This window comes from Fukomys damarensis, unplaced genomic scaffold (genome assembly GCF_012274545.1).
Source record: "Fukomys damarensis isolate Sample0158 unplaced genomic scaffold, DMR_v1.0_HiC HiC_scaffold_30, whole genome shotgun sequence".
Classification (NCBI taxonomy): Eukaryota; Metazoa; Chordata; class Mammalia; order Rodentia; family Bathyergidae; genus Fukomys; species Fukomys damarensis.
In genome coordinates, this window is record NW_022900942.1 from 43,904,475 (window position 1) to 43,919,374 (window position 14,900).

Below are 14,900 nucleotides of genomic sequence, written 5' to 3' on the forward strand. Positions count from 1 at the left end.
GAAAAAAGAATCCAAAAATTCATTTGGAACCACAAGAGACCTAGAATAGCAAAAGCCATTATAGGCAACAGTCACATGGCACCAGGTGTAACAATTCCCAATTTGAAACTATACTACAAAGCCACTGTGATAAAATCAGCATGGTACTGGCAAAGAAATAGGCCTGAGGATCAATGGAACAGACTGGAAGACACAAAAACAAATGCAGATGTACTCAGCTACTTTTCCTTTTAAAAGCAAGAAAAGTTTCCCAGAAACTGTGCACCAGATATGCTTTTCCATATCACTAGCCAGTATTCTGTCTCCTGGTTATTGGACAAATCACTTGCCTAAGAACAGAAATATATAATTCTTTTCATTATTCAAAATTCAGCCTCTGTACTGGGACCTGATGAAGGACCCATTTATTTTGAAGCACAAAGTAGGAAGATACCTAATGTGCAAATAAATAAAAGAAAGAGTGTCCTTAGGTCTGACACCTCCTTGTATTCTTCAGGATCTCCTATATGTTACAGTGCGCTCCTACCAAAAGGGCTCTGTTCGTAGAGATGATCATCTCAGTCATGACATTTGCTTGATTTCTTTTTATTGTGGCTAAATAAAGATTAACCCAAGATTATTTCAGATGAGATTTAGGATTTTAAAAATAACCCTTCAGCAAGCAACACAAACAGAAAGAAAGAAAGGAAGTTAAAAGATAAAATTATGGAAAAACATTTAACAAGGAAATAATTTAAAAGCTCAGATACCCTTGAGATATATTTATATATTTCCTCACCGTTGATGTCATGTAAGTACTCATGACTTGGACTTCAGAAGTACAAATTATAAACCGGGCATGGTGGCACACACTTGCAATCCCAGCACTCAGGAGGCTGAGGCAGGAGGATCACTGTGAGTTGGAGACTAGCCTGGGCTACATAGTGAGTTCCTGGTCAGTCTCAACTACATAGTGAGACCCTGTCTCAAAAAAACAAACAAACCAAAAAAGTACAAATTATATATTTGGCTAGGTTCTCTGCAAGTTGTATGTCTCTGATGCATCATATTAATGACAGAGATCTGATATAATTATTCTCATATCATAGGTAAGTAAATTGAATCTTAACAGGGTTAAATTAAATGCCCCATGTAAAAGTTCATATGCAGCAGACATAGGGATTAAGTCCAAAACTTTCAAATTCCGACTTCTGTGTCATACTATTGCTTTCTTTAGATCTAATGTAGATTTTCGACCTCTATTTTTAAATAAATGAACAAGTAGTTTTTCAGCTGAGATCTGATAATCCTACAAGCTCACAACACTTCAGGAATTGGAATTCAATGTCTGAACTCTTACTTTTCAGATCTTGTGCACAGTACTTACTGATTTTAAATATCCACTCTTATCTCAAGCTAAACAGTTCCAATGGCAACTTATTATTTTCCATTCTATTCTTTCTCATTTTGCTCTATCTTCGGATATGGAACATGGCACTATCTACCATACCCTGAAGTAAATACAGAAGTTTTCCCTCTTTCACACTATCTACCTGTGATCCATTTTTACATCATAGAAATGACTCTGTGAGGTAAGTTAAAATCTCTCAGTTCTCTACTTCACTGATATTCACTCTTGCTTGAATCTTCCCTGACCCTTACCTCGATAATCACAACAAAACCATAGCAGATCTTACCTACTCACTTCTGCTTTCCACAGGTTTACCGCACTGCCCCTTCTACATACAAAGTTGATTTCAGCGCATTTCTGTTTAAAATTGCTAAAAGACTTCCTATCACACTGAGAACAGCTTGAATGTCTCAATCTGACCTATGAAGACCTTCTCTCTCTCTCTCTCTCTTTTTTTTTTCTCAAAATCATCTTTGGTCTCAATACTTGTCTTCTCAATTTCTGCCATGGGAATAGGTCAGACTTGCATTTTCACAAATGGATCGAGCTTTCAGTGTCTTCACAGCCTTTCCCTTTATCTGTTCCTCTGCTTGGACTTGTATTTATAAGGCATTTTCTTAGGCCTAATTCCTAAAGAGCAGGGCTGAGCTAGGTAGGAACATTCCCATTAGATTTATCAGTGGAAATTTACTCAATTTTCTACACAAACTCTGGAATCTACCCCATTATAAAACTACCCCATTCCAATAATTGTTTCTGCTACTGGTAAGCGAAATCACCTTGCGAACATCAGTCATAGGTTCCTCATTTTTCTATCATTAGAGTTCAGTATGCCTGATGCCTGAGTTAATTCTCTTTTTTTTGGCAGCACTGCTGGGGATGGAACTCAGGACCTTGCTCTTGCAAAGCAGGCACAGTGCCACTGAGCTAAATCCTGGGCCCTGCCTGAGTTAATTCTGATGCTCAATAAACTATTTTAAATCATGGTACAAATGAATAGGTGAAATGAATAAAAGTCTGGAGGAAATGAAGTAAAGGAGAATAAAGGAAGAAAGAAAATCTCATGTCTTATTGTCCAAGAATAATATACAAATAATACATTGTGTTTGGCAATTTTCGGGATGGGTTCAGATGCACACACTACTGTAAGATGCAAGTGTATTTTTAGAGAAAATAAATTATAGTGTGTTTCTTGTATAGAAAACTGTAAACCTATCACCTCCTGCTATAAATCTGATCCTCCATGGAATAAATCTGTCCTGTAATCTCAGTGTTTTTCCTAAACTGGTATCCTATCCTTTAAAAAGCCAGAACGATCTAATCTGCAGTTACAAAACTTTACTTTTCCACAAAAAGGGAGATTATTGAAATGTATAGATTTGGCTATGGCAAAATGGCATTTATGTTTTTCACAGTTAAAATGAAATAACATATCTAACTTTTTGGGTTTTGCTTGCATGACAAATAGGCACTGACAAATACATACCACATTACCATCCTTGATTGCTCTGATGAAACTCATTTTCATCTTGTGTTCCTCTAATTACATGAAAATTGCATACTTTTTATGCATGACACATTTTGCACAGCTTTAGCAAAAGGTTGTGAAGAGAAGGAAAAAAAAAAAACATTTATCAGTTTTTTCCCCTTTCACAGCAGCAATTGATCATCTTCCTGGCAATCAATCTTGCTTTATGGGCCCACTTTTCTCCACTATTGTTGTAACCAAGTGGCAGCAGAAAGGCACTGTACACAAAAAATATGGTAGGGGGTTTTCAGTGTTTTTCTCTTTTCCTCGTAGACAAAATTTAGTATGCCCTTGCTTCCCAACGCTTATTCCTATGTTTTTGTTACTCTTCATCCACCTCCTTTTTTTTTTTTTTTTTAACCTGGGCATCAAGTTTTCCACTTCAAAATAAGGAATCTTGCCCAACACTTTATTTCTCATTGAAAACACTTTGCATCTATAGAAAATACTTAAAAATTTAAAACACTTTCTCACTCATTTTTTTCATTTCAGTTTCATAATTAAGTGGAATCTATTTAGGGAACATAATTTTAATCCACATTTTAAAGATGAGGAAATTGAATGATTATATGACTTGTGGCTTGCCTATATTAATATGATTTATTTGTTTTGAATCTTAAAGTTGACTCCGAAATCCTGATTCCCAGTTCTTCCCAGTTCTACCTTTTTCCAGAATTTGAGAAAAATAGTTTTGCAGCTACCTAACCCTAAAACACACAAAGAATACATGGATAACAAGTACCAGGGCAAATTACAGGCAATCAATTGGGTGTTGCTTTTTCCCTTTCATTTACAGGAAGCTCAGCATCACTGTATTTAACGCAAAAGGGATTGTAGAAGGCACATCTCATTCCTTGAAAATAATGACAAATTATGCAATTTTTGTTTTGCCCAACTAGATTGAAAATGCCTGGGGAATAGCCAAGCTGCCTGGCGAACGAATGCATTTGATGTTCAGGGCTTTGGAGCTGAGGGAGCTACACTGCTTTTTAAACAGGTGTGGACTCCTAAAGCTGCACTTGCTTCCCTTTTTTTGGACAGGCTCAGCACCTGACCAACTCCAGGAGAACAAAGCCTCCATCTGGACCAAAGGGAAAGAGAGATGGTCGCCTGTGGAGTAGAAAAGAACAAGGCTTTGCTTCACTTTGAAGTGCTGGAGTTCTTGTTAATCACCTGGCAAAGTCTTAATTTAAAGAGGGACTCTTACAGAAGGGGGATTTCAAGTATATTTGACTTTCATATCAAATCTACTTATCTTTCATCAGGTTTATTAAAATTGGTGAAGCCTCGTGTATTAATTGTGAGTACCATTTGAATCAGAATATGAAATATTGCCTTTAGGGCCTTCTTCATTTGGTCCTGGGATGTGCTCACATTACCGCCTTAGCATTGGAGTGATTATTTCTGGGGATAAATACTGCAGTGTCAGACACAGGGAGTACAATTGTGGCAGAGTAAGCACAAGGGGACTGTACATCTTCACCATGCTAATTAGACAATAATGAATGAAATCTGGATAGTTGAAAGATCCAACTCTGAGAAATACTGCGTTTATTTTTACCAATAGATACTATGCACAATGAAGCAATTCATATCTTTACTATTAAATAAACATTATAAAGGAATTATTATATCTCTTGAAAAATTATCTGAGTCATTTTGGATCAATATATACATGTCATAAACCATGTCCTTGAAAAGGGAGAGTTCGGTTCCATGCTCTGTCTGTGTGTTAGGTCAGTGATTTCACTTTATCTATTTCACCTGACTTCTACATTGAAGTGCTACTTAGAAATATTCATGGTGAGCATGGCAGCACATGCTTATCTTGCTATTACTTGGTAAGCTAAGGCAAGAGAATCATGAGTTCAGGACAACCAGATTAAATAGAAAGTTTCAGGACACATAAGAATACATAGAAACCTTGCCTCAAAAATACTATATCCAATATATACATATCTATATATTTTGGGATAAATATATTCAAAATGTAAGGATTAAGTGATTTCTTGCACTATTTGATATTGGGTGTTCAGTACAGCTTGCCATAAAAGAATATCTAATTCATGTAAGAAAAGTAGAGGTATCTGTGAACACATTAATAAATAAAATAAAGTATCAGTACCAGGTCTATGGGAAATCAGAGTGAGAAAAAATTTAATCAGAAAATACATAACTAAGTACATGGAATTACAGTTGAATATAAACTTTAAAAGTTGTAAAGAGTTAGAAAGAAGAGGTGGCTAATGCGCTCAGCATTGACGAATTAAGGAAGAGAATGTACAGAGGAATGAGCCAGCAGAGTTTCTAGTATGGAATTTCACCATATTACAATGAGAGTTTTGCAAAGATCACTGAGTATGTAGACTTGACTTTAACCAGTTATTAGCTTGGAAATTGAAGATGGTTAACTTTGGTAAAGTGTGTGTGTGTGTGTGTGTGTGTGTGTGTGCATGCACACATGCATTTCTGTGTGTATCTCCATTATTTCCATGAGGGTGTCTTCGTTACTTGTTTTCATTGCTGAGACAAAATATCTGACACCCAAGGTTAAAGAAAAAGTGCTTTATTTTGGCTCACAGTTTGTAGATGTTTCAGAACATAGTTGGCTGCTCCAAGGCAGGGCGGCATGGAAGAGGAGTATCACAAAGGAGGAACAGTTCATGGTGGGCAGAAGGCACTAAAGCAGCAAAATAGTAAACAAGCAACAAGTGATGTCAGCAGCACTCTTTCTGTCCCTATTATTCTATCCAGGCTACACAGCCTCAAATTAGATAGCACTCATACATAAGGTGCTCCTTTCTATTATCCATACACAGAACTATGCCAAATCAATCGGTGTACTAATTTAGTGATCACCTACTGCTGACCCCCATCATCACACACTCTAGATCCAGCCACCTATGAAAAGCCCAATCTGTGGCCCCAAGAGGGTATGGAGGGACATTGAGACCAAGGCATGACAGGTGGTATACCCCAAGACAACCTACTGGTTCATGACCTTACTTCAGAATATCCCTATCTTTGTCCAGCACAGCAATATTTTCTTTTGAAAGTCATTTTTAAATGACAGTCAGAATAGCAGTATGACCCCCAAAATGAATTTACACCAAGTTGGGTTATATGTTGCTGCACTACACACACTTCTTCCAAGATTGTTCCATTTTTCAAAGTGCATACTTAACTCCAAGATACAGTGGAATTCTGTCCAAGGGTAGGCAACTGAGTCACATTTTTGGGAAGAAGAGAGCACCCCAGTGTCCCTTAAATCACTCTATGTACTTTGCTGCCATTCACCTAAGTGTACTCAGGACTACAGACATTCACAAGGTATAAAGAAAGGTGCTTGTCACACTGGGAGTTGGGAGTGAAAAGATGGGTGGGGAGGTAGTACTTGCAAAATCCCACTTAGGGAGTTATTTATTATTGTAGCTTGTAGTTTATGCTTACAGCTTCTGTAATGAATAAACTTGCTCCAGAAGAACCACAACATAACAAGGAGTAGATGAGATTGAATGTGACGACTCTAGCCCTGTACAAGAGGCACTGGCCCATTAAATGAATGTGCACAGCTACTTCTTAATGCTCTTCCTAAGTAATCAATTTCTGAAAATACCAAATAATTTTAAAACAGCCCTGTCTGACCTCACTCTGCAGTGATGCTGGACCAGCCCTTGCTGATTTGCCTACCTAGTTTTTAATCAATCAGATTTGACATTTTTGTTTTCCATTGTTTTTGTTGTTTCTTTCCTTGGCCTACCCCTGCACTTTTTCTCTTCCCATGGTAATATTAAATGGTCGCTGCCCTCCCTCATGCTTAGGGCCCCACAATGTAGCTTAATATTTATAGGTTTGGGCCTTTTTTGAAATAGCAGCAGAGGAATGTTAATGCCATTGCAAGGGGCTAGAACACTCTGATGTTGAAGTAGGATTTGATTTCTATCCAGATAAAAAGACCCAGGATGCTCAGAGACTGAACACAGATGGAACGTGAGAAAGAGAATCTGTCAGCCTGAAATATCTCCCATCAGACTTTCAAACAGGATGTGATTCAGGCAAAAGGGTTAAAAATCCAATTTGAATTTCTTCTTTCTTTTTGACTGCTTAAATTCTTCAAGTCATCCTAAAAATGATTTTTACAACTTACTATCGTACACAAAAGAATACTTGTAAAAGGGCTTATGATTCCAATTTTTATCATATATTATGTACATTAATGTTTCTATTTATTTCTTTCCCTTTGTGATTGTACCCCTCCTTTTTTCTATCTGTAATCTCTTCATCCTTGTATTTTAATTAGTTTGTTTATTCTATTGTCCTCATACTTATTTTGACTATAATTATATTTTATGGCATGGCTTAATAAGTATGGAATGCTGGGGACTTCAGCAAAGGAATTACTATAAGGGATCATGTGAAATCACAAATTTATATGAGGGAAGGGAGGAAGAAATGTGAGTAAGACCAATTTAGAATGTTTAGTGAGATTTAGCTTTGTTAAAACTTTAAAAAAGCTTTAAATAAGGGTAGAAATTATTTTGACAAATGAGAAGATGGCAAGTTAGAGAAAAAATAATTTTTATTTTCAAGAAGCAAGTCAATAGTTCCTTTAAAAATTTATTGTGACAATAGAGGATTTGCCCAAGGAATAAAAGACAGTCAAATAGTAGATCACAGAAAATTTCAGTGTATGTTCTCAAAGTGGTAGGACATATGGATCAAGATCTTTCTTTGGGTGTTTGATGTATGCAATCTTAAAAGTTGAAGATCAATAGCATAACATACTAAGTATATTTATACTAGTGACCAGGGATGGTTCTTGAAAGAATTGAAAATATTTATGTTAAACAAAACATGTACTGGTAATTGAAAGGTAGAAGGCAAAATTCCTTCTGTGGGCTATATAAATATAAATAATTGACTAAATGAGGAACTGAGGTAGATGATGAGATATAGCAAGAATCAAGAAAGTACATGCTATGGGAAAAATCCAAATGGCTGAGTGTTTGTATACCATCCTTGAGCTAGTGATCGCCACATTTTTTAAATGATTAAAAAATAATGAAAAGAAAGAATATATGCTTTGTGGTAACTAAAAATCATGGAATTCAAGTTTCACCATCCATACATCAAGTTTTATTGAAACACAGCCATGCTAATTCCTTTTTGTATATGGTTGCTTTTGTTCTACAACGGAAAAGTTTAGGTGATAGAAAACAGACCTTATGAACTGAGAAGTCTGAAATATATATTGTATGGCTACTTACAGAGAAAGTTTTTAGCTCCTGCATGCTGTGATTTTGGGAAACTGAATCCTTGTCTGTGTATTTAGTTCAATTAAACTTGTGTTTTCTGAATATATACTATGTCCAAAGATTCTTCCTGAAATGTCAGAAATTATATTGTTGATGTGTATTCCTTTGAAATATTTCGATAAGTAGAAATTAAATTAAATTAAATTAAAGGGAGACCTTTACATAAGTCTAGCTCTAAGAATTTTTCAAGTTAAAAAGAGGAAGTTCATTCTAAAGAGAGAGCACACTATAATCGTTGAAAAAGAGATTCCAGCAAACATAGCTTAGTCCAGGGATGAGCACATCTTTAATGGATCTATTTAAATACGAAGTGGCAGAGTCGAGGTGTAAAGGGAAAATTAATTTGGCCAAATTAAGAAGATCCTTAACAGGATGCTAAGAATTTGATGCTCCTCATTGTGAAGGATCATGAAATGTTGATCTGAGGCTGACTGTCAAGAAGCATGAGTCTGCAGTTTAATTAAGAGATCTTATCAATGAACTTAGCTACCAACAGGATATGAGTGGTGAGGAGATATAAATAGGGAGATCCGTATATGGGGTTTCTGTATAGATGATGGGTTTACTAAAGTGGAGATGAAAAAATGTTAACATATGTCGTAGAATGGTATCAAATACCCACAATGATAAGCATCATATGTTATAAATATGAGCTAAGAATAACTGTATGGACAAGGACGTAAATGGACAAAGGAAATTTAGAGACAGAGGCAAGGAGGTAGGATGGGAAGGGGAAGAATATCTGAAACAAACAAGCTTTGTTTTGTATACGTGCCTGCTCTGCAAAACGAATGTAAATTTTGTGTACTGCCAGCTCACTAATACAATTAAATTTTTTTGAAAAAGATAATAAAATTTAAAATAAGAGAAGCTGAGTTGTAATGCTAGGTTTGAGTGTTCCATGGAGGTTCACGGCCACAGTTTGAAACACAGGAAAGAGTTTTTTCTGTGTGGATAAGGACAGTTGAGAGCTATCAGTGTGCAGTGGGAGTTCCTAGGGGAGGCAGATCAAATGTAAAGCAAAGGGATGAGGTGGCATGCTTAGAAAAATAATGCTCTTTTAAAGTGATAGAGTATTCTATAAGCCTCCTTAAAACTTAAAGACCCTGTGGAAACCGAGAATTAGACTGAGTACACACCTGAGTGCTTAAAAAAGGGGGTTCATAAAGAGGTCCTTGATTTATTTAAAGGCAACTCTGATCATATTTATGGTTTTGTGAAAGTCTTCTTTCTACTTTTGATTCCTAAATACAATCCTAATTTTATAAAGTTAAAAAAAATTGACAAAGCAGGGTGATGTCAACTTGCCCATGGCTCCTGGGAAAACAATCTCTCTCCATCCCCAATTAGCTACATTGTTCTTTCTGGACCACCCCCCCTTTATAGGCTGATCATATTTTGTTTTCCGCTATCTCTCTTTATTTCTTCTTTGCCAGTTGCTAAGCACTCCCTTGTTGCTAAGTGAGATATGAGCACTTAATTTACTCCATTCTTTTTTCTCGTACCAGATTTTAGAAATTGCAAATCCTGTTTAATCAATGTGTAAATGCAATGCTTTTGATGTATTTTTCCTAAGAGCAATATTTTGATCATTCTTAATGATACTTAATGAAGTCACCGCATGATTTCTGATTGTACCTAATTGAAGCTTGTGACTTGCATTTCAATATTATCATCTTACAGCTTTAGGTCTGTGAGATGAAATTTTTCTGGGGCCCAAAAATATTAGGAAATTACAAATATAGAGGTTATATTTTAAATAAAAATTATTCTAAAGTTTATGTGTGTGCACACGAATGTATATTTATGAAATTAAATGAAAATTGAAACACATTTCCTATATGTTTCATATTCAGATGATAAAGGGTGAAGTCTTTATGATGATGGAGATGTTTGACTGCTAGTTTAAGTCTTACAACATAATATAAAGGGCCTTACTGTGAATAATTTGATACACAACCTCTGTGGGACCATCTATAGAGCTGAACATGCAAACAAAGGCCAGCCCTTGCAGAAGGTGACAAATGAAGCACTTAATTTTCAAAGTGTCTTCTACAGATAAAATCCCAGTGATTTAGTATCTACAAGATATGTTACTAAAATATTAACTGGATCCAAAATCCACTCTTACTTTTTTTTAAATTTTCTTGTCTTTCATCATAATGGGTCTGTCCTGTGCCCCATATCCTCAGGCTCCTTTTCTTTGCTACAAGACAATGGGTTGTAATGGCTTAATCAGAGACAATAACCCCTGCTAATATGTTAACTAGCTAGCATATGAACCCTCCTAGGATAACACATTAGCCATGACCCAGATCAGAAAAAAATATAGAACTATAGCTCTACCAAAGGCCCTGAAGAAATAATGCCATTATAGCAACTGAACCCCATAGGAAGCCAGTGGGGGAGCTACTTCGGGGCAGCTTTTAACAACCTCGGTATCATGTGGCAGTCTTCCTGTTGAGTCAATGGTGGAAATAAATAGCAATTGTAGTCCTGACAGAAATCAATTTCACTAGTTACTTCTAATACCTCTCTCAGGGATTTCCATGAAGAGCCATAAAGCACATCCAAGCACAGATTTTTGTATAATATTTATGAGTGGAGAAGACACCGAAGACAAGAAGGAGAAATACTTTTATCATCTAATCACTTTCATTTTTAATGCTTTTCCTGAACATTAAGTTTACAAAAGTGTTTTTAATAAAAAATTTAGTTTTGTAGCCACATATTGAAAATGTTGACATTTCTGCCCATTTCGTAGATAAGGAAGCAAAGGGTTAGATGACTTAAATAAGTTCCAAATGAAAGCTAAGATTCATAGCTAATTCTTTTTAAATTCTGAGGCAGTGGTTTTCTGTATCAGTACAGCTATCTACTACCCTACACTTCAGAGAGGTTGGAGGAATTCAGGTGTAACAGTGCATACGAATCATATAAGCAGAATATAACTGACTTCTGGTTCACTAATCTTATTTCCTTCCAATTTCTAACTTCACAACTCCCCAGAGAAAGACACTAATTATGCAAAAATATTCAAAATGAGAACAGTAAAATGTGTTTTGCAGTAGGCTTATTATCACAAAGGTTATTAGTCATCATTGCATGAATTCTAGTGGTGGTAATAATAGAGTATGACTAGTATAAGTCTCATGATTGCTTCGGTGTCGTGAGTTAGGGTAAGGTTCCACTGAAAAATGCCTTCCAAACCCCAAAGTGTCTCATCTATGGACAATAGATAAATAGTCCATTCATAGCATAAAGAATACCTAAACAAAATGGCATTCTTTTATCAACTATAGAGACAGCATACAAAAGAGCTATTATGAACCACAGCAAACTCTCTACATAAGAAAGTATATTAAATATTCAGGAAAATAAGGGAAGAATTTTACTAAGTTATTTACATAGATCATCTTTTAAAACATGAATTATCTATATCTCAACAAAACCAGGACATGGGTGACATTATTTTGCTCAACTTTATATTCTCATCTTACAAATGAGGAAACTGAGACTTAGGTAAACAAGAAGTTTAAGTCATGCTGGGAGTCACTGACTAAGCAAGAGTTAGATCCAGGCATTGAAATTTTGAACCCAAACTGCATTTTTCCTCCTTGGTCTCACCCCACATTTTTACTCATATTACGAGGTGAAATACAATAAGAATAAATAAAGGGGATATTTGTTTTTAAAACCTTAGAATCTACTCTGTGGAATTAATATAATATGGCTTACATTATATAGTCGCATTAAGTATTCTGTCATTTCTTGAGCCTCCATATGTAAAGAGTTTACTCACTGTGTATTACTAACTCAGAAGCAATTCTCTTATGTTCTATGTCAGTAGATATTTTTCTCAAACTTGTGACTAAAGACTAAAAGGACAACTTTTTTTTTTAGACATTTTAAAGCAAAATGTTTGCTTTGGTTTAGACCTAAAAATGTTCCTCACAAAAAGAAAAAAAAAAAAAAAGAGGGCCTGGATTTAGCTCAGCGGTTCGGTGACCTGCCTTGTAAGCGCAAGGACCCAAGTTCAAACCCCGGTACCAAGAAAAAAAAAAAAAAGTTCCTCACAAGTATCATGTGATGAAGGGATCTGCCAATCAGAAAATGATTGGATCAAAGGGTTCTATAATCATCAGTGGTTTAATCTGTGGATGAGTGAACAGCTGAATGTGCATTTGGAAGAGGTGGGTTACTAAGGGTGTGACTGGGAAAGATGTATTCTTGTTCACAGCTCCCCTCTCTCTCCCTTTCTTGGCTGCCATGGATTGGACCATTTTCTTCCACCAAGCCCTTTTACTCTTTCCTTTCTATTTTGGAGTTAATTGGCCATGGAAGCAACCCTCCAAATCTGTGAGCCAAAATTATCCTCTCCTCTAAACTGTATGTCAGTGGTTTTTGTATGTTTGTTGTTTGTTTTTGGTGAGGGGGCAGCTATGCGAAAACGTTTAATGAAATATATCTGCCTGGAGATATTATTATTAAAAAGATGTATTTCAATTGATCGGATGTGAGGTGAGAGCCTAAAAGAATCTGTATTCCTGATAGGCTTCCAGGTGATGCAGACACTACTGACTTTCCATAACTGAGAAAAGGTGTCTACATCTACAATGGATCCCCAAACTTGGGGGTATCTGATATTACTAGAGCACCCTCAAACTGTGAAAAACCACAACTTTCAGCTACGGTCAGAAAAATGCCTATTTTTGTAGTTTAAACTAAATATGCTATGTCTCCCCCAGCTGTGAAATTTAATACTGCATCAATAAAGCCTTAATGGTGTAGGGCATTTTGGTAGCATTTGAGTGATCTTAGGGCTTTAAGAAAAGCAAAAGCTGAGAACACTGGAGATACACACAGTACAACCACCTTTTATGATGCAGGAATGCCCGTGCATCTGCTGAGTTGGGTTACAGAGCTTCTGCAAGGAGAACTGAATAATGGTGTTAGTCTGGCTACTTGAAAATCTTCCCCCCCCACACCCCAAAATGGTGGAGAATATTTGCAGTTTCTGGAGAAATTGTGGGGCTTTCTGCAAACAATTATTAGTTAGAGTCTAAGGACAAATCTTCTAATGACTCAGGCAACGGGCTGGGAACTACAACTTTGTGGAAGTGTACTGTACTTGGCAAATGATAAAAAGCAGTTAGAAGAACAAATGCTTGAACCATTTCAATAATTAAAGTCTTGAATGACTTAAGTAAGATTTGAAAATATCATGAGTATCTACAATAAAGTGCACAAACTGGAAAGATAGCATTTAATTGAGAAAGATAATGTAACGAAGCATTTAGTTGGAATTAGACAAAGAGAAGGGAGAAGATGGCGTGGGTGGGGGCTAGAGGGGTGGGAACAAAGGGAATGGGCATAAACACAGGGCATTTTATGCCCTGAACTACTTCCTCCCCCACGTGAAACTATGGAGAGCGGCGGGAATGAAGGGTATGTCGTGTATGTACGTATTTGCCCGTATGGGACTCATTAATCTGTTAACCATTGAAAAAAGAGTGAAAAACTGATGCCAGTAGATTAATAAAATGTCTTAAAGCCTAGTTTGGAATGGGCAAGCTAGCATCTAAACCCATTTAAATCTGATTCAAATGTTCATTATCACAGGGACTGAGCGTGGTGCTTCTAGCAGGGTAAAGAGCGGACATGGGCCCAAGAAACCTTTCACTACATCGAAGACACTTCAACCAAAACCTATGGCATGTGAGACAAGGAACAGAGTTGAATGACAAGGGAAACATAATATAAAACAATAGACCTATTAAATCCTGAACTCCTACTTATCATCTAATATATGGAGGGTTATATTGAGTTTTGTGGTCAGGGATAAGGTATGATATCAACTGTGTTCAAACAATATATGTTCACATGAGAAGAATATCACTTAAATGGGTCTAAGTAATACATTATTGGAGCTATTTTAAAAGGCAGTGAAATGCAGAACATACTTTCAGCAAGATACTGTTTTTAAGTGGAAGACAGAGAAGAGGGAATGGGATTGTTTTGTTCATCCCATGAAAACACCGTTAGAATTAATAAATGGAAATTATTGCAAACAGTTTTTAATGAAATATGAAGCGTTAGCACTGGTACTGCAGAACTGGTTGCCTGTAAAATACCTTCCAGTAATTGTGCAGTTCTGATTCCAGTCCTATATGAGAAGTAGCAGTGCATGAGTGAAAAGATACACTTCTAAGTCTCTCTGACCTTTCTGCAATACTGTCCTCAAGAAGTAGGTCAGACCCTGAAACAGGTTGAATGAGTAATTCTATTATTGAAAGGATGTCTTAAAGGATGTGCAGATGTCCAATTTATGATCAACTGAAAAAAAACCTATAAAAATAATTCCCTTCTCTTAACAATATTTTTGTGCCCCATACATGTTGAAAGGTGCCTTAAATCATAGAATTTCTCTTCCAGATTGGCCAAATATATGGCCATCCATTTTCCCTAGCTCCTTCTCTCTTCTAACAAGGGGCAGGAATAAAAGTAAATATCTGTTTTTGATGATAAAGAGCATGTTTAATATGTAGGTAGATTAGGAGGAGAGATAGGCATCAATTTTTGACTCTTCATATGCGAGTTCACAACTGGAAAACTCAGAAAGCTCTCATTCCACTTTACCCTGATCCAAGTCCAGTTTGAACCTGTG